Raw genomic sequence first — 19,906 nt, 5'->3', positions numbered from 1 at the left:
TGAGAGTCTGTAGGTAACAGTGTACTTTAGGAAGCAAAGCTTTTTAAAAATCCGTTGAAAAGGCATGTTACAGCATTGTGTTTTTTGAACATAATTTTATTTCCCAATCCCGTTTAGGCCAGGGTGCCAGATCAGAGCTGTTTAAAAGACTCAGAATTGACCCTATATTTAAGAGAAAAAGAACATCTGCAGAAACTTGTGCTCACTGAACCATACACGCCTGGCAGTTTGTGTGAAAACTTTGTTCACAGGGCTCAGGTCATTACTGGAGTTGTTACTGATCACAAGTGCGAACAATAGATCATGGCATTTAATATGGTACATTGGTATAAATGGATTGGGGGTAAGGGTGCTAAATGGCTGCTCTTAAAACATCTCTATAGTCTATTGCTTATGTCTTGAGTGAAAGTGGTTTTCTGTTTGACCACAAGGAAGTTGCATTAATTGCATTTCCTGCTTTATATCAATGTTGCGCAAGCTTTGAACTTTCACTAACTTGCACTTCCTGAAAAGCAGATACATGCAAATCGCAACAGTAAGTTAGAACAGACATGAGGAGAAACACAACAGCATTCATCAGACTGCTTTTAGGCTAGGATTGTGCACAACAGGGCAGCACAATGGCGCAGTGGTTAGCATTGCTGCCTCACTGAGCCGAGGTCCCAGGTTCGATTCCAGCCCCGGGACACTGTCCGTGTGGAGTTTGCACACTCCCCGTGTTTGCGTGGGTTTCGCCCTCAACCCAAAGATGTCTAGGGTAGGTGGATTGGCCACGCTAAATTGCCCCTTAATTGGAAAAAATGAATTGGGTACTCGTAAATTTATTTAAAAAAAGGATTGTGCGCAACTACCATAATGTGTCCTTTATTTCACATAACCTTTATAAGCTTGTGTCCTCAAGCATCACAGTTTATCACCTGTATTAATGTAAAAAATCATACATGTATGACAGAATAGCATTACATCTCACAAAAACTCTGCCCGAGTCATACTGAAACGATTATGTTGATGGTTTTTCTTCCTGTTTGCTTTTAAGATTACATAACTGGCCACAGAAATATGCATTATTGAGTATTGTCTCCCTAATTGACCAGATATTGCAGGAAGCCACAGTTGCCTGTGAAATTACTAAGTTATGAACACATGAATCAAAAACATTCACCTCAGTTATCTGGGCATTGAGCCTGTGGGCAGAATCATGATAGGACCATTTTCTGGGAAGAACAACCTTTCCAACCGAGCAGGCCTGAATGGAAGTGAGTGAGGACATGCACAAGCAGCAGTGTGCCCCTCCAACCCTGGAGACTGCTCAAAGAGGATCTGAGACATCAGGAAGACTTAACAGGTATCAATGCCCACACTTCTACTTGCCCAGCATTCTCCTACATAGAACTCTGCGGTCAACCTGCCTAACAGCTGCACTCATTCTCTCCAGGCACCTAGCATTCCGATTTGAACAGCCAAGACTAACACTCCCTCTCCTATCCTTGCTTCACTGTCACCCTCCTCAAATAGTGTTCCTCCTCTGCACACAAACCATTATGAGTGCTCACACCTTCCTGGTTTTCTGTCTGCAACAGAAGAAAGCACACAACCTGGCAAGAGGCAGGTATCTAGTGATTACCACCTCGTTGAATTGGCAATACGTGCCCATCTGATCCACTGGGAAGGAGGCCTTGTTCAAGGAAGTTGCAGATGTCAACAGCAGCCTTCTATGAAAGCCTGAACTTCCTGAGGCATTCGTGGCACTTAAGGATGTAATTGTGTGAGATTGGGTTCAGGGCAGATATACAATTGGAAAATTGCAGTTATGAGGAAAGATTAGATAGGCTGGGGTTGTTCTTCCCAGAACAGGAAACTGAAGGAAGATTTGATCGAGATGAAACAATTGTGGAGGGCCTGGATAGAGTGAGTGGGTTAGGTTAATTAACTTAACAGTGAGGTCAATGACTAGGGGGCATGGATTTAAAGTGATTGTAGATGGGTTACATGGGAGATGAGGGGGAAAAAAATCACCCAGAGGATTTTAGGGATTTGGAACTCACTGCCCAAAGGGTAACAGGCAGAAACCCTCTACTCTTGAAAAAGTATCTGGATATCACCTGAAGTGCTTCGTTCCAAATACTGGAAAGTGGGATTAGGCTGGGTGGCTAATTTTGTGACTGGTAGATACGATGGGCCAAGTGGCCTCTTTCTGTACCTTAAACCTATTATAATTTATTGATTCTATGGCACTCATGTGGGCTGATTCTCTGCTTGGAGACCCTGTGTTGAGGGTCTCACCTTTCAGCTGGCTCTCCAGGTCTATTCCCTCTGCCCAGTGGAGGCTGATCAGGCCGAGGAAAGGGCAGAAAGTGCCACTGCTATTTTTGTTCCTGCTCTGTTACCTAGCTACTGATTGCACTCCTCAACCTGACAACAATCTAAGATTAAGGGGCAGCACGGTAGTATTGTGGATAGCACAATGGCTTCACAGCTCCAGGGTCCCAGGTTCGATTCCGGCTTGGGTCACTGTCTGTGCGGAGTCTGCACATCCTCCCCGTGTGTGCGTGGGTTTCCTCCGGGTGCTCCGGTTTCCTCCCACAGTCCAAATATGTGCAGGTTAGGTGGATTGGCCATGATAAATTGCCCTTAGTGTCCAAAATTGCCCTTAGTGTTGGGTGGGGTTACTGGGTTATTGGGATAGGGGGAGGTGTTGACCTTGGGTAGGGTGCTCTTTCCAAGAGCTGGTGCAGACTTGATGGGCCAAATGGCCTCCTTCTACACTGTAAATTCTATGATTAAGCCAGCCTGTTTGCAACCTAGATGTCACATTTGACCCCGAGATGAGCTTGCCATCTCTAAAACCGCTTATTTCGAACTCCATGGTATTCCCTGATTTCACCCGTCTCAGCTCATCTGTCTGTTGGCTGAACATTTGTGCCTTTGTTACCTCAAGTCTTGATTATTCAAATATCCTGCTGCTGGTCACCGACATTCTACTCTTCATAAACTTGACATCATCCATAAACTCTGCTGTCCGTGTCTTAACTCGCAGCAATTCTCACCCCCCTTTTACCCAGTGCATTGGCTCCAAGTCCAGCAATATCTTGATTTTAAAATTCTTATCCTTGTTTTCTAATTCTTCCACTGTCTTACCCTTCCCTCTCTCCAACCCCAACCCTGCAAGGTGTCTGTGCTCCCCTAGTTCTAGCCACATTGTGCATCCTCCATTGATGTACTATTGGTCATTGTGTCTTCAGTTGCCTGGGCCTCAAGCTCTTGAATTCTCTCCCAACAACTATTTCGCTTTTCTCCTTTAAGATTGTCTTTGAAAGCTACCTCTGACCAGGCTTTTGGTCATTTGACCTAATATCATTATCTGGCTCAGTGCAGTGCTTTGTTTTACAATGCTCCTGCTAATCAGCTTGGAACGTCTCATGTTTAAGGCGCTATCTAAATACAAATTGTTGTTGCTGCTGATGGAGGTGTTGGTGTTGGGAAGTCCCTGAGTATGACCCAAGCAGAGATGAAATTTCGAGCTGCATAAATTACCCTCATGTCATGCTGAAGGCTGGCAGCATGGACGTGCAACTGAATGTGAGGCAAATGCTGGACAGGCAAAGTGCCTTCGATGAAGCTGACAATCACCTGTCAATCAGTGAAAGCTTTGAACCACAGGCCTCTCACCTGGCTATGTAACTGACCATAACTTTCTCAGCCTGTTGAATTGATTGAGAAGTTTTTTCCACTCTGCCATCTCTGAGCTGCCGATTGGACCCACTGCTGGACAATTAAAAAGGAAGGAATCCATTCACAAAATTGTTTTGAATTCACTTCTCAAGTACCTTTGTTGGCGTCCCACCTCAGCTGCAAGGGATTCGGACATCCCTACCAACACGCCCCTGGAAAGACAGAAGGAGACAGCAAAAGGTCAGAATAGTGGTCCGATGACATTTTCTGTAGTCTTCTTCACCACCTCTCCCCCTTCTCTCCCACCCGGCCCTCCACACTGCCTTCCAAACCACCTCTCCCAGACTTGGGAAGCTGCCACCCAAACTATCTGCTTTTTAAATATATCCTGTCTGCCAGTAAGGGACATTTCTTTAAAATCATCCTCAAAGCTTTCAAAGCACCTTCGCTTATATGAACTACTTATGAAGATGTGCATCTAATATGCACACAAAAACAAAAGCACATTGTATCAATCAAGAAGGTTCATCCATAGTCTCTGCTGATATCTCTTGACATGTCGGGTGCTACAGTTAGCCTCAGTATTGCTTGGTGTAGGGAGTAAAAATGGGCTCAGATTCTTGTTTATTCCCCATTCATCTGCTAAAGATTGCAGCACTTATAACCAATCCGAGAGTTTCAGATGGATTTTACTACAAGGTGTTGATATCCAGGCATGCTACGGCCTCACCAATGACTTTAAGGAGTCACTGATAGCAAAACATTTGAGGAGTTTTGTCTGTCTGAGCTAAATTTACGCAACGGAGAGATACCATCTCCTGGGGGCAACTTCTTCATTCTTTTTACAGGCCCCAATAAGAGCAGATGGCAAGACAAATGGTGATAAAGGAAGAATGCTGTTGGCGAGTTTAAAGCACTTTAACACCAGATGGTTCAGAGACAGAAAGTTGCTAAAGGACACAAATGATCTTGTCCACAATTTGAAGAACTTTTGTTTATATTGTGGCAAGAAACAACAAGAACCCACAAAACAGTTGTTGCTCCTAAGTTGCTTTTATGCTGGTATTGTTTTGGTTTGGAGCCTAGGATTTCTACATCTGTTACCCTGCTTCTGGTATTTCCACTGTTGAGGCTGGTTCCTTATCCAATGGAAGACTGGATCCATGGCACACTGCCAGAAGAGCTGGATTTAGCAGCATTATGTCCAGGGAGCCTGCTCGCCGAATCCTTGAGCCTGAACAAAAACAGCTCCAGTATAAAATCAGCTTCATTGTAATACTTACCAAAGGTTAAAGTTTTGTTGAAGCATTCCTGAAAATGGCTCAGTTTCCAGCAGAGAACAGAATGAAAAAGGGGTAAAAACTTGTTCCTTTTGGGATCCATACTTTCTTCCTACCTGGTAATTCCCTGCGGACTGAAGTGGTTCCACCCACATCAGGGATAAGTAGGTACATCCCATGCAAGTGAGCAGGGAAGGATCTATGCAAGCCCAAGCCTCATTTTCCTCTTTGAACACTGGATGTGAATCCAACTGAAGAAGCCTTCAGATAAAGTTTGTCTTTCATCCAGGCTTCTTAGATCAGGGGATTTGAGGTGCACCGGGGTAACCCATACTGGAGTCAGGTACAAGGCAAATACTTCCTTTTGCAGGAGGCAGGGAAAGGATTGGGTCTGGAGGTCTTTATCCAAAAACAGCCATTCCCTGAAATGGCAATAAAAAAGGGGGCTTACCTTGGGTTCTGATGTCTTTGCTGTCCGTGGCATAAAATAATAAAACAAAAAGATTTTGAAGGGATGCTGTGTGAATAGTAGCTCAATGCTAACATTTTCTATCTTCATTTCAAGGATTAAGACATGAGCTAACACTTTCTGTCTTAATTTCAAGGTTAAAGACATATTTTCTATGGATGTGTCTATCAGCATGAAATTAGGACAAGCAGTCCAGGAAAATGATTTATGTTATAAGGTTCATCCTTCACTACCTTGTCTCTCATTCCTCATTCTGTCAGTGCCAGTTCAGCCTTTGCTACTACACTAACAGAGCAATTGCCAGCTCTGCTACCCACTCACCAGCTTGCCTTCGCACTGAAAATCATGGCCAGGGTGGGATTTACTATTAGTCTACTGCTGGTTCCTATTCAGTGAAAAGAGCCGATCGGGCAGCCCGTTCTTTTGATATTACAGTAATAGTAGCTTGCTGCTCTGCCAAAGTTTAAAGAAGTAGAGGAAGATAGGCTTCCCACCTGTCACCAGTACAAAGCAGAGCCATGTAAGCTGACCTGTTGGAGGCTGTCTCACTTACATTAACTGCAAAATCAGGCTAGCACCAACACTGTTAAACACTGCGCTGTTTCCATCTGTAAATACTTTCAGCACCTACCTATGTGTGACAGGTGTTTAATTATCCGATGAGTGCAGGTAAATGCATCTTTAAAGAGGAACAACTGAATGAAAAACTGTTGAACAAACCTTTTATTTGTTTGTTTGTAAACACTTGACGTGACGATGCATCACAATATACTGTTTCCACATAACACTGTCATAGTACATGGCATTTCTTTTAATTTAATTTTTTTTAAATTATAATTAGTGCTGGTCTATTATCTATTCTGCTTTTTTAAAATTACTTGGATCACCTTACTTTGTGCCAAATATTAGTGAAATATCAACAGTATAGCTAATTAGCTGTTAAGTTCCCAAATTGCAAATGTTGCTGGTGGACTTCCATTCTATATTTAGAAATGTAACTGCAGATGGGTTAAATTTATCAGCCTTAATCAGATCTTCCAACAGAATAATACAATAGTGTTTATCCAAAGAACACTTGTTTCCCTTTCGTGTTTGTAACAAGGATTCTGAATTGTGGTGTGGAAATTATTTTTAAAGTTAAAGAAATAAAGCCTTGGAAGTATGACAAGAAGTGAGCACATATATTCTTTTGGAAGTTAAAAACGCGTAACCCAAGGGTTTGTGAAAAAAAATGGCCTGCTCTCGCTGCAGTTTGCTAGCATATTGTTAGGCCCTGTCACCTTGGTAATGGCAGCTGTTGTTGAAGGACAGGAATTGGCTCAGTTCCCTCAGTCGCCTGTCTGTTTGTGTTCAATACACGTGATCTGCAAGATAATCACACTCTCTGCTGTAGCTGGTGCCATGCCAGACTATGTTAATAAAAGGAGCACGAGGATAGTGTTTACCAACATCGGCCACATGGCTCCTTCTGTAACTTGCCCCGGCCCATTCTGGAGGGTCATTGGCACATTCTGAATGAAGCCTCAGAGAACAGTCACTGCTCAGGCACTGCTGAAGATTCTGAGTAAAATTGACTATTAAATCAGAAATATGGATAACAAAGTATTATTTTTCACATATCTTGTGAAAATCTTTGTAGTTACATTATTGCATACATAGAATACAGATCACACAAGCATTTGTTCAGCTCTTTTTTGACTTGAAAGGTGGATTGAAATAATCTTCAAAATAATAATAACCACGAACACTGATGCAGAAGCCTTTTGGAATAGGCTTCTGAGAGCCTAAATGTAAACTTTCCCGATTAACTCTTTGAGCACAAGGATCATGTATTGGCAACATTTACTAAACCTGTTTCACAAATCAAATTTAGTTTATTTTTCACAGCACACCTGCAAAAAGAAACATTTGATACCTCTTCTTAAGGTAACATTGCAGATGTATTGTTTATTATGGATATTAAAAATTATTGCACAATTAATTTTAGTTCTTAAAGGGTTAATACTAATCTGTAAGGTCATGTCTTTTACTGTAGTTTCAATTTAATTGCACCAAGAAAAATACAGTGTGCACTTGTGATACTATTTCTAATGACTTTTCATTTGTGCCATAGTCTTGAGCTTTAACCCCTGCCTTCTATACCCCTGGTGTATAGTTCCTTCTGCACACATTACTATATAGGCTGTTTATCATCTGGAATTTTATTATTAAGTAATTTCATAATGCTATATTTTATAAACATTCACAGAAGCAACTTTATAGCCCTTTTTGTTATCATGGGATATGGACACTACTGGCAAAAGCCAGCATTTATTGCCTGTTCCTAATTGCTCCCAGGAAGGTAGATGTCTTATAGATTTAAGCACCACCTTAGTTATGGCCTTTGTACACTTCCAAGAGGGTTAAAACTTGGAGGAAAACATATCTTTTTGGTTTAAGCGACGCTTTAAATTGTTAATGAGGTGGCAAATGAGTCTCAGGACAGCTTAAAAGAAACCCATAGTAGGGAAAGACAACTGAACAAAACGTCATCAATAAATGAAGTGGCGAGGAACTCGGATGCTTTTCCATTTTTATTCAGCAAATCGCAAGATCTCCACAAAGGAAGGAGAATAAAAGCGGGAAATCAATCTGTTTTAAATCTATTGAGAGGCTTAAACAGTTATTTAAAAACCAACATCATAAAATAGAAACAGATTAAGAAGGTCAGACATCCCATCTTCGCTCCGTGCAAAAATAAATTCAGCTACAGCATTCGGTAGTTTCAAAAATAATTGTTGGGATTCTGCCTTCATCATGCTTCCAAGAAGTCAATTCCATCCTTTGATGGCTCTTTGTTTGAAGAGCTTCCGAGCACTCGTTCTAATTTTGAATCTGTGCCCCTTGTTTTACTGTGATAGTTGAAGTTCGCCTAGTGTCCGTGCTAACGCTCATCCCTCAATCCAACTCGAAATCCAGATTATCTGGCCACTTATCTCCTTACTTTCCTTACTTTCCTCAGGTCAGATCCCTCCGTAGCCTTGTCCTTCCCTAAACCTAATCTTCGACAGCACCAAAGCATTCCTAAAACCGTGGGCGGGATTTTCCAGCCCTCACAATCCCCAGTTGTAGTATTTTCCAGTGGTCGGCAATTGTTCAGCTATGGAAAGTTCCAGTCCTGCCGACGTCCACGGGAATTTGAGTGCCCCCACCCTCCGCTGCCGGGGAATGTACTGCGGAGGATTGCCATTGGCAGGACCGGATGATCCTGTCGGCGGGAAGGGCCGGAAAATTTCAGCCTGTGTTACATTGGTCTCTGAGCATCCCACACCTTCTTGCCCCATCATTGGTAGTTGCGCTTTCAGCCACCAAGGCCCTAAGCTCTGGAATCCCCTTCTAAATCTCTCCACCTCGCTATTTCTTTCCTTCTTCTTTAAGACACTTCGTAAAATCCTGTTCATGGACAAAGCTAGTCACCTATATTTTTTGGTTTAGCATGTTTTTTGCCTCTCACACCCGCGTGATGCACCTTGGGATGCTTTCCTAAATTAAAACAATATATAATTGCAAGTTGTTGATGAGAGTAAATTGGCAGCCTGTTTCACACCCCACTTGATTTTATTTCCCAAATTTGAATCCCCCCCCCCCCCCCCTGCCCCCCGCCCCACTGCTTCTGCTGCTGAACAGATACGAGACAATGTCATTTAGTCAGCACAGCCACTATAGAAGAAGCTGTGGGGCCATTTCAGGGCCTACAGCTCAAGAATGTACAGGAATACTTGAGTCCCAGGGATTTTGCGCTGGGACCCACGATGTAGCCACCACATTTATTCCTTCCATAGAGCAGTCACTTGGAGCAAGTCATGTTAACAGTGGAAAGGGTCACAAACGAAAGGGAAACATCAAGGGGGAAAAAACACTAAATTGATGTACATGTGACACAGAGTAGGGGAAATATATTTGCTCCACTTTACTTGACTTTTATCTGGAGAATTATTTTCTGAATGCGTGGATGATGGTAGTAATAGGTTAAAAATATGCATGGATGGTATTTGAGAAAGTGTAGTGTATATGTTATCTTCAAATCAACTTGCTGAGAAATACCAATTCATTGGGTTACAGGTTTTTAAATATAGGTTATACATTTTCTCACCAGAACTGACACATCCCAATTACCCAGGTCCAGAGTACTTAGGCTCATATTGTAAGCCTAAGCTTCGGAATCCTGAATTGTGTGCAGTAACGGTATAAGATATTGGAGTACATTGCACCATTCTCCTAATAGTGGCATTGATCCATACCCTTTCCTTTTTGATAGTGGTTCTTCAGAGATGGAGTTTCTGCAGTGATTGCTTGTCTTTCTGTGACCCAACCACGATATGCACTGAGCTCTAGATATATGAAAACTTGTTTATGCACCCAATATCTTACAGCAGCCACCATCCCATTTGTCACTGACCTTATGAAAGGCATCTGATTTGGTAAGATCTACAACTTGCAATATGCCAGTCACCTTAACATTCAAGGCTTTGTGTCCAATACCATTGGTTCAACTTATTGAAGAGCAACTGCCAACCCAGATCTTCATGTGAAAGGCTTTAGTAGAAAAATCTGTCTATTGTGCGGTTGTTTCCCCACCAGGGTGTTGAGTTACTAAATGGAACATTCTGGAGCCCCCCCCCCCCCCCCCCCCCCCCCCCCCCCCCCCCGGCAAGTGCTTTTCCTTTTCCTTGTTAATCCATTTAACAACTTGTTCTTGCATTGTTCACAGGTGATGGAAGAAGCATTTAGATTGCATGCCTAGAACTATTCGTTTTATACACCATAAATGCACCCTGTTTGGGATTTTGTTATTATTGGAGAAAGACAATGAGCAAAGCAGATATTTTCCCTTCTTGGCATAGTTTGGAAGGACTATGCTCAGACACTGAGATTGATCAAGAAGAGGGCATATAACATTTGCATTTTCTCCTCAACCCCTCAAGGTGTTATCTTCATCCATTCAAGGCTTTGCAGTGCTTGGCGGGGTCCAAAACTTTATATCCCACTGCTTCATTCAGAATGGTGCGACATGTACATGGGGCAGCACAGTAGCACAGTGGTTTGCATGGCTGCCTCACAGCTCCATGGTCCCAGGTTCAATTCCAGCCTCGGGTGACTGTGTGGAATCTCTATGTTCACCCATGTCTGCGTGGGTTTCCTCTGGGTGCTCCAGAGTTTCCTCCCACAGTCCAAAGAGGTGCAGGTTAGGTGGATTGCCTATGCTAAATTGCCCCATCGTGTCCAAAGGTTAGGTGGATTACGAGGATGGGGTGGAGGCGTGGGCTTAAGTATGGTGCTCTTTCCAAGGGCTGGTGCAGACTTGATGGGCCGAATGGCCTCCTTCTGCACTGTAAATCCTATGATACTTGGTGCACTTAATCCCTTGGTGATTCTTCCAGTAATACATTATCTGCAAAGGTAGAGGTGTAGTTTTTGAGAAATGCCTGAAGCAAAAGGCCGTCCTGCATGATACACTACATCAGTTACAATAAAATCAGCTGGTAAGCGGCGTTACCTCAATTTTCAGAGGTATGATTTGGAGCCCTATCCACCCTAACAGATCTCAGACAGAAGTACACACCCCAGGTGAATCCAAGACTTGGCCAGGTACTCACATTGCTTCCAGCTTCAACACGAGTTCCTCATGAGGCACAGGGTCCTCTGAAAATGGATGAAACTAATGTAGGTGCTAGTCTCTTCAGGCTTACAACCTACAGTCCCACAATAAGCCATAACCTATATGTTTCTTGGAAGAATGAATTCCTGCTGGCGCCTCTCTGGTTATTAACATCAACAACTCTATCTGCTTTAGATACGCTTTTGATTTTGGTGGCTTGATGCCTTACATTGAGGAATGCACTTGTACTGTCCATTATCAAATCACTGGTGAGTTTAACCTGGGAAGTGGGAACTCAATATTTACTATCCACTTGCATCCTGAAATGGATTGTTTCTGACATATGGACACCTCTCTAATACTTCAGGAAATGGATCACTGACACTTCAGTGAGACTTGATTCGATCAACATATTTGAGCTGCTTTAATTTGCAGAAAGTGAATGTGCAGAGTAACAGTTAAAATCAAATCGCATCCTAATCTAATTAACCTTTGTTCCAAGAGAGAGCGCTTTGTGAACAGAATGTCCCATGAACTGAGTCTTAAGTCGGGAATTTGGTGGAAATGGGATCTGTCTGGTGAGTATTTCTCAAACTGTAATTTAGATTCACAGTTCGAACCTGATTGAGAATTTTAAAACTGCAAGCTAGTTGAGATCCGAGTTCACAAACGTTGCCTGGGAGCTCGTGGCAGTTAACTGTCAATCAACTGGAAGGGGTTGACTGACTATGTGTTTAACTACTTAACAAATGTAACTTTAGAGTGAGCTATAAACTCTGAAGTTTTTCATGAAGGCCCCGCCTTCTCAACCTTGCCCCTCGCCTGAGGTGTGGTGATCCTCAGGTTGAATCACCACCAGTCAGCTCTCCCCCTCAAAGGGGAAAGCAGCCGATGGTCATCTGGGATTATGATGACTTTATTTTACTTTTATACAAGTAGGCAGTGTTTGCTGCTACCCAGAGTGTTGTGTGAACAGAGTGCCAAGTGGGGAATTTGGTGTCGAGAGGAAAGGAGGTGCTGCTGCTGTTGCTTTTTATTCTTTTATTTCACCTCCATTTGCTGAAGGGTGTTTTTCTTTTGTCATCAAGCTGGGAGACTGTAACTTGCTATTACTTTAGCATGCTAGTTACCAATTTAGTTAATTAATCAAATAACTAAACAAGATTGGACAGACATTGCAGGGCAGGTGGTGTAAGTACAGCGTGTGGGATTTTGTCGTGCATACTGCTGTGCTTGACAACCAAATCTGCGGCAATTGTCTGCAGCCGGGCAACTCCGGCTCAGAGTTATTGAGCTGGGGATTGAGCTGCAGACATTGTGGGGGAATCAGTGATGGAGAGCTACCTGGATGCTGTGTTCCAGGAGGTATTCCCACCCTTTTGGTTGAGTAGAACTTCCAAGGACAAGAGATTGTTGTAGTATAAAGGGTTAACAGATGGAACAGGCTGATACATAATGAAGCTGATGATGCACTACTGATACCAGTCAGTCATGTATAGACTATCTGTGCCTCTCTGTCGAGATGGGTTTGAATCATTCCTGGGAACAATGTGCCAACCATGTAACCTGCAGCACTACACTACATGTAGCACAAATAAGTATATGTTAAGCAGATACCAGAATATGTCTACAGTCTGTCCACTAACTAAATCTCATGCCTGGAGTCCAAGGTAGAAGGACACATCTCAGAACATAGAGGCAGTGGTGAGGCATTGAGGTGAAAAAAAAAACGATGTTATCGAAAGAACAACAAAGCGAAGGAACTTTTGAAAGCAGTTGGCAGAAGGTGAAGGCACACTGGAGAGGTAACAATGACCATACCTGGTGAGCAGGTCGCACGGAGAGACCAGCACCGGAAGTGGTGGAAATGCCATTTTCTCTAGTACCCAGCATAAAAGGGAGTCAGAGTTTTAAGTTAGTTCTTTTCTTTATGCAGTAGTTCCAGTAGCAGATGACATTCTCTTAAAGCAGGATATGCAGCAATGCACTGCGGATTTTGAGTCTGTTCTTAAAGCCTTAGAGACCTATCTCAGCCTGAAACTAAACATAGCAATGAAACAAGTATGTTTTTTTAAATAAATTTAGAGTACGCAATTCATTTTTTCCAATTAAGGGGCAATTTAGCGTGGCCAATCCACCTAACCTGCACATCTTTGGGTTGTGGAGGCGACACCAACGCTAACGCGGGGAGAATGTGCAAACTCCACACGGACAGCGACCCAGAGCCGGGATCATACCTGGGACCTCGGAGCCATGAGGCAGCAATGCTAACCACTGCGCCACCGTGCTGCCCCATGCAAGCATGTTTTAACCAATGGTCACAATGACTTGAGAAATTGATTGAATTATTTCTAATCAACCAATATTGCCTTGCTAGTTCTTGCAGATAGGGAATGCTGAAAGATGAGCCAACCGTGATGGCTTAGTTGTGGGTTTCTGGGATGAGAAACTCTTAACTTTCCGCAGATCAATGATGATCTTACTTTGGATCAAGTGGTCCAGAGAGACAGGCCGAGCGTTTAATCGGGCTATGCCTTGGGGTGACTCCGAGGCTTCACATGACTCCGTAGATTGGGCAGGCCCACGAGGCAGTGGCCCCACCCAGGAAAATCTGGCAAACGAGGTGACAGGCCAGGAAACTCATGGCGGCAGCCATTTTGACATGCTTGCGTTGTGGCATGTAAAACCAGCAGAGACGCAAGGTCTGCCCAGAAGCGGGTGCGGAATGATACCAGTGTGAGAAACGTGGACATTTGAAGCATTTCTGGGAACCCAATAATTTTATTTTTTTATGTTTTTATTCAGGATTTTAATTTTATATAGTACAAAAAAACAAGTCCGCGTAGACCAGATACAATTTACAAAAGCCAAACATTGGATCTAACCTCCAATTCCCCCTGTCATTTGTAATTGTATTTAAAAATAGTTTATTGAATTTTTACATCTGTACACTATACAATAGGCGAGCAAGATGGCTTGTATGTGCAATTCTGTGACTGTTGCTCCTATGGCTTTGTTGGGGCGGCCCTCTGGCCCCCTCCTCGGTCTTCTCCCGTGTCTCCTCCTGATGTTTCACTGGGTTCCTCCTTACTGCCCCCCTCCCTCCCTTATCCTATCTGGTATGTGTGGTCCTATCTGCCCTCACTGGCCCTCCTCCCTTCCTATCCGCTATTGGCCTCGAACAGGTCTTGGAACAGGCTGATGAATGGCCCCCACGCTTTGTGGACCTTTCTGGACCTCGGATGGCGTATTTGATCTCCAGGTGGAGAAATTCTGCCAGGTCTGCCAGCCAGTCTGCAGCTGTAGCTAGTGCTGCTGATCGCCAGCCGAGCAGGATTCTCCAGCATGCGATTAGGGAAGCAAAAGCAAGGCCATATGAAGTTCTGGTTGGTCCGATACGCCGAAGACTGCCACCCTCGGACCCGGTTCCACCTTCACCCTCACAAATGTGGACATCGCCTCGAAGAAAGTTGTCCAGAACCCGACAAGTCTGGGGCAGGCCCAGAAAATGTGGGCATGGTTGGCCGTACCTCCCTGGCATTGTTCATATTTGTCCTCTGCCTCCGAGACGAACCTGCTCATTTGGGTTCTGGTTAGGTGCACTGTGCACCACATGAGGCTTAGCCTTGCACAGGAGGAGATGGAGTTGGCCCTGCTCAGTGCTTTGCTCCAGAGTCTCCTCTGTACTTCCGTCCCTAGTTCGCTCTCCCATTTCTGTCTTCCTCCATCTAGTCCTCGCCCTTTCTAACAGTCATCCCGCACATGTCCCCATAGTTCCCCTTCTCCCTACTGTCCACGTCCAGCAGTTCCTCCAGCAATGTGTATCTCGGGACCCTAGCGTACCTCGTTTCCTTGCGGAGAAAGTTTTTAACTTGTAAATGTCGAAGCCCCTGTCCATTCAGTGGCTACAGCTTTTCCGTCAGCTCGTCCAGGGGTGCAAGTGTGTACCCCATGTACAAGTCCCTAATCACTCGGGTCCCACAGATGGGGGCCATGGAGGACATCTTGGTTCAGCCGAAGTGCTGTCTCATCTGGTTCCAAGTTTTTAACGTAGCTACCACCATTGGGCTGGTTGTGTACTTTGCCGGGCGGGGAATGGGAGTGCTTGGAGGGTCATTCCTGTGCAGGAGGACTCCTCTAGCCTTACCCATTGCTCTGCTCCTTTACCCGCCCCTTATTGTCTCGGCCGTGGCTGGTCAGTGGTAGTATTGCAGGTTTGGAAGGGTCAGGTCACCGGTGGTTTTCCTCCTCTGCAGTGTATTTTTGGGGATTCTAGGATTCTTCTCCCCGCCCCCACATACACAAACGCGATGATCATATTGCCTATCCCTTGGAAAAAGGCCTTGGGGATGAAGATCGGTATGACTCTGAACAGGAAGAGAAACCTTGGCAGCACATTCATCTTGATCGTCCACACCCTTCCCACCAGAGGAAGCGGGAGTACATTCCATCTCTGTAGGTCCTTTTTGACTTCCTCTGCCAGACTGGTCAGATTCTATTGGTGGATCTGTGTCCAGTCATGGGCTATCTGAATCCCCAGGTAGTGGAATTTGTTTTAGACTAGTTTGAATGATCGACCGTCCAGCTCCGTCCCTCCCCCGTTCGAGTTCACTGGGAACACCTCACTCTTGCCCAGCTTGGATTTGTAGCCTGCGAAGGTCCAGAACTCTTCCAGGAGCCTCATGATTTCCTTAAAGCCGTTCTGTGGGTCCGAGATGTAGAGGAGCCTGTCATCCCCATAGAGTGAGACTCTCGGCTCTCTGCCTCCTCTTCAGTCTTGCGGGGTGAACAGGAGCAGGGATAGTGGGCATTCTTGCCTTGTGCCTCTGTGAACTGGAAGTACACAGAGCTGGTGGTGTTGGTCCGAACGCTCGCCTTTGGTGTGTTACACAGGAGTTTTACCCATGAGGTGAACCCCGTCCATAGCACAAACCATTCCAGTACCTCTATGAGGTACTTCAATTTGACTTTGTCGAAGGCCTCTGGTATTCTCTCCCCAGATGGGGTTAGTATCACATTCAGCAGCCGACTGATGTTCACAGTTAGCTATCTACTCTTGACAAAGCCTGTCTGGTCGTCTGCGACCACATCCGATACACAGTCTTCCAGTCTCCTGGCCGGGACTTTGGCGAGTATTTTTGCTAAACAGCAAAATGGGATGCCAAGGCCCCAGGTTCGACCCCAGCTCTGGGTCACTGTCCGTGTGGAGTTTGCACATTCTCCCTGTGTTTGTGTGGGTTTCACACCGACAACCCAAAGATGTGCAGGGTAGGTGGAATGGCCACTCTAAATTGCCCCTTAATTGGAAAAAATGAATTGGATACTCTAAATTTTAATTTTACAAAATCAGCAAAATGGGTCTATATGCATTCTATCGTGGCAGCCAATCAACCCCGGGGGACCCAAGTGCTACGACTGCGGACAGACAAAACACCCCCGGCAGCGCTGCCCGGTGCGGAGCGCGCTCTGCAAGGCCTGCAGGAAGAAAGGACATTTCACTACTGTGTGCCAGGCCTGCTCGATCGCCGTTATTGTCCCTGCACCCCCCATGTACGACCCGTGGGTGCCGCCATCTTCCTCGCCTCAGGCCACGTGCGGCCCGTGGGCACCGCCATCTTTCATGCCACCCGCCGTGGGCACCACCATCTTCACCACCTAAGGGACCCCTGCTCGTTGGGCACCTCATCTGGCCACTCATCGCCTGCAACCGCCGTCGACCAGATGCGTCTTGCCTCCATCACGATCAACCAGTCCCGATCGCACAACGGGAAATGGACCGAATGGTTGACCTGGTGAGTGGACCAAATCATAGCCCTTGAGCTTCATCATCATCTGCTGTAAACGCGGAGACATCTCATCAACACCTTTTTTGATGATATTTATGAATGGTCTGTGATCCGTTTCGATACATAGTTTTGAAATTTCGTGATGCATATGACGAGGCCAAGGCACTCTTTTTTAATTTGCATGTATCTTTGCTCCATGGGAGTCATTGATCAAGACGCATACGCACTGGATTGCAAGATCTCGCGGTCATCCTTCTGTAGGAGGACTGCGCCAATAGCCTGTTTGCTGCTGTCAGTGGAGATCTTCATCTCTCTCATGGAGCAGTGGTCAGGACTGCCTTCATGTCCTGCCACTCCACTGCATGATCCGGCGTCCATTGAAAATCAACATTCTTTTTTATTAGGTTCCTTAGAACTAGTGTGCGACTTGATAAGTTGCGAATGAACTTTCCCATGAAGTTGACCACACCGAGCATTCACATAATTGCCTTCTTGTCCATTGGAACTGGCAATAGCCTTGATCTTGTATAACCCCAATAGCCTTGATCTTGTCTGGATCCAGTCGAATTCCTTCTTGCGATATTATGTCACCTAAGAACTTTAACTTGTGGATTCCAAACTTACACTTGTCACGACTCAATTTGAGACCATCGTGCTGAACTCTGTCACTCTCTTGAGCCTTTTTATATGCTGTTCTGGGGTGTTGGGCCAAATGATTATGTCATCCACATATACTCATACCCCTGGAATGCCCTCAATAACATGGCTCTATGAAATATCTCAGATGCCGATATTATACCAAGCGGTAGCCGATTAAAGCAGTACCTTCTGAAAGGCGTATTAAATGTGCATAGCTTACGGCTTGATGTATCCAATTTGAGTTGCCAAAAGCCTCTAGAGGCGTCCAACTTGGTAAATAGCTTAACATTAGCCATTTCGGAAATTATTTCTTCCCTCTTGGGTATTTGGTAGTATTTCCTCATAATGTTAGTGTTCATATCTTTTGGATCGCTACAGATCCTTAAGTCTCCGTTAGGCTTCCGGACGCAAACAATTGAACTGGCCCAGTCTGTCGGTTGCGTAACCTTGGAGATGATATCCTGCTGTTGCGTGCGATCAATCTCGGTCTTGAGCCACTCTCGTAATGGAGCCGACATTCGTCTTGGCGCATGTATCACCAGTTTGGCATCCTTTTTTAACTTAATCGAATAGGTAAAGGGTAAGGTGCCTATTCGAGAGAAGACATGAGCATACTTGTCCAAAGGTTGCCTGTGGCATGCCCTTCACCCTATCGGGTATACACATTTTAAGGTTCAATTTTTCGCAAGCATCCACCCCAATTAGCGATGACTTATCACCTTCCACTATCTCGAAGTCGATGGGTATCTCCATGTCCCCATTTCTAGCAACGAGATGTCAGGAACCTCTTGTGACTATAGTGTTACCACTGGAATCAGTGAGCCGACAAGTAGATTTCTTTATCAGAGGTGTCCTATAAACTTGTCTTAAAGTATTCTCTGCGCTCCTGTATCAATTTTGAGTGGTTTATCTTTGCCATTAATTACTAATGATACAATCCACTCCTTCATTTTCTCGGAGAGCTCCTGTACTGGTCTGTCCTTGTGATCCAGCACATTAATCCTAGTGACTGCTTCTATCATGAAAGTATCCTGGTGCATATACGATGAGCAATCGTCTCTATCAGGCAAGATATTGGATTTTTTTCTCTTCACTCTTAACACTTTGGATCCTTTTGAAGTCATTGTAGGAAATTTTAAATTTGGTTACTGTTTTCTTTGCATTAATGGCAGATTGGTAAAGATTAGCATAAGAAGATTGAAGAAACAATCAAGAAGCTACAAAACTCTGAAAATCTTCATCGAAGATGAATTGGAAGATAGAAGGTCTCATAAGCCTGACCACGTAAGGACAAACGGTAAACTAATCCAAAACGGGACATTCTTTAAACAGCAGTTTGAAGGTTTATTTTATGCCTCCTGCGTGAGAAAGTGCCTCTGATCAAAGAAAGATTGCACTCCTATTAAATTTGGCTGGACCGCAAGCATTAGAACTGTATAATTAATTTGAATTTACTGATGAGGACAAAACAAAATATCCTTTGGATCTCCTTTGGATCGCAGCATGCAACATGCAAAGCATCCTTTGGACACAGATCACATGATGTTCTTCAACCTCAGAGGGCCATGCACCCAGATCAATGATGCAGTGTCTGGGTCTATTGGGTAAGGCTGTTTCATACAAGGTGGAGGAGAATCCTTTTGCTATGCTGCACAGAACCATCTCATCATCCTCTCCCTGTTAATCTTGCAGGCAACATGAGCATACAACAGCCATAAGAGCAAAAATAATCTGTGGTGACACCCCATTGCTCCGGGCTATATGTGTTTTGCAGGAGAGGGCCATGGGGTTTCTAGGGCACCACCCAGAGAATATGTGGGTGATCGCAAATCCTCCATTGCTGGAGCACAGGGCTGTGGAGGTGATATTCTTGGGAATAGTTAGTGGTGGTGGATCTTGGGAATGGTCATGTTTGGGAGTGATGTTTGATTGTGAAAGGATGACACCCAATCCACTAAAGGGGCCTAGTCTGACAGCATGCTGAACATTGGATATAATGTTCAGAGAGTCAGTGAAGAATGATGAGAGACTTCATACCTTGCTCTCATAAGCGTCCCTTGTTTCCACAGGCCCCAGATCCCAACCAAGGAACAGAGCAGTACCTTGGGCAGCAGGAAGGGGAAACCTTGGGCTTGATTCTCTGCACCCCGACGCCAAAATCGCGTTTGGCGATGGGAGCGGAGAATCCGATTTCCCGCACGAAATCGGGACCGGCACCGATTCTGCTATTCTCCAGTCCCCCAAAAGCGGCGTACTCGGGGAGTACACCGCGCTGAGTATCCACCGCCTCAGGCTATTGCCTGAGGCCTGCCCTGCTATTCTCCGTCCCAGATGGGCCAAATTCCCGACGGCGTGTTTCGAATGTGGTCCTGTCATTCAGCAAATGGACAAAAGAAATAGGAGAGCATGACCATATCTCGGC

Source organism: Scyliorhinus canicula, chromosome 6 (genome assembly GCF_902713615.1).
Source record: "Scyliorhinus canicula chromosome 6, sScyCan1.1, whole genome shotgun sequence".
NCBI classification, from domain to species: Eukaryota; Metazoa; Chordata; class Chondrichthyes; order Carcharhiniformes; family Scyliorhinidae; genus Scyliorhinus; species Scyliorhinus canicula.
The sequence above is the reverse complement of the archived record's forward strand: the minus strand, read 5'-3'. Positions refer to the sequence as shown.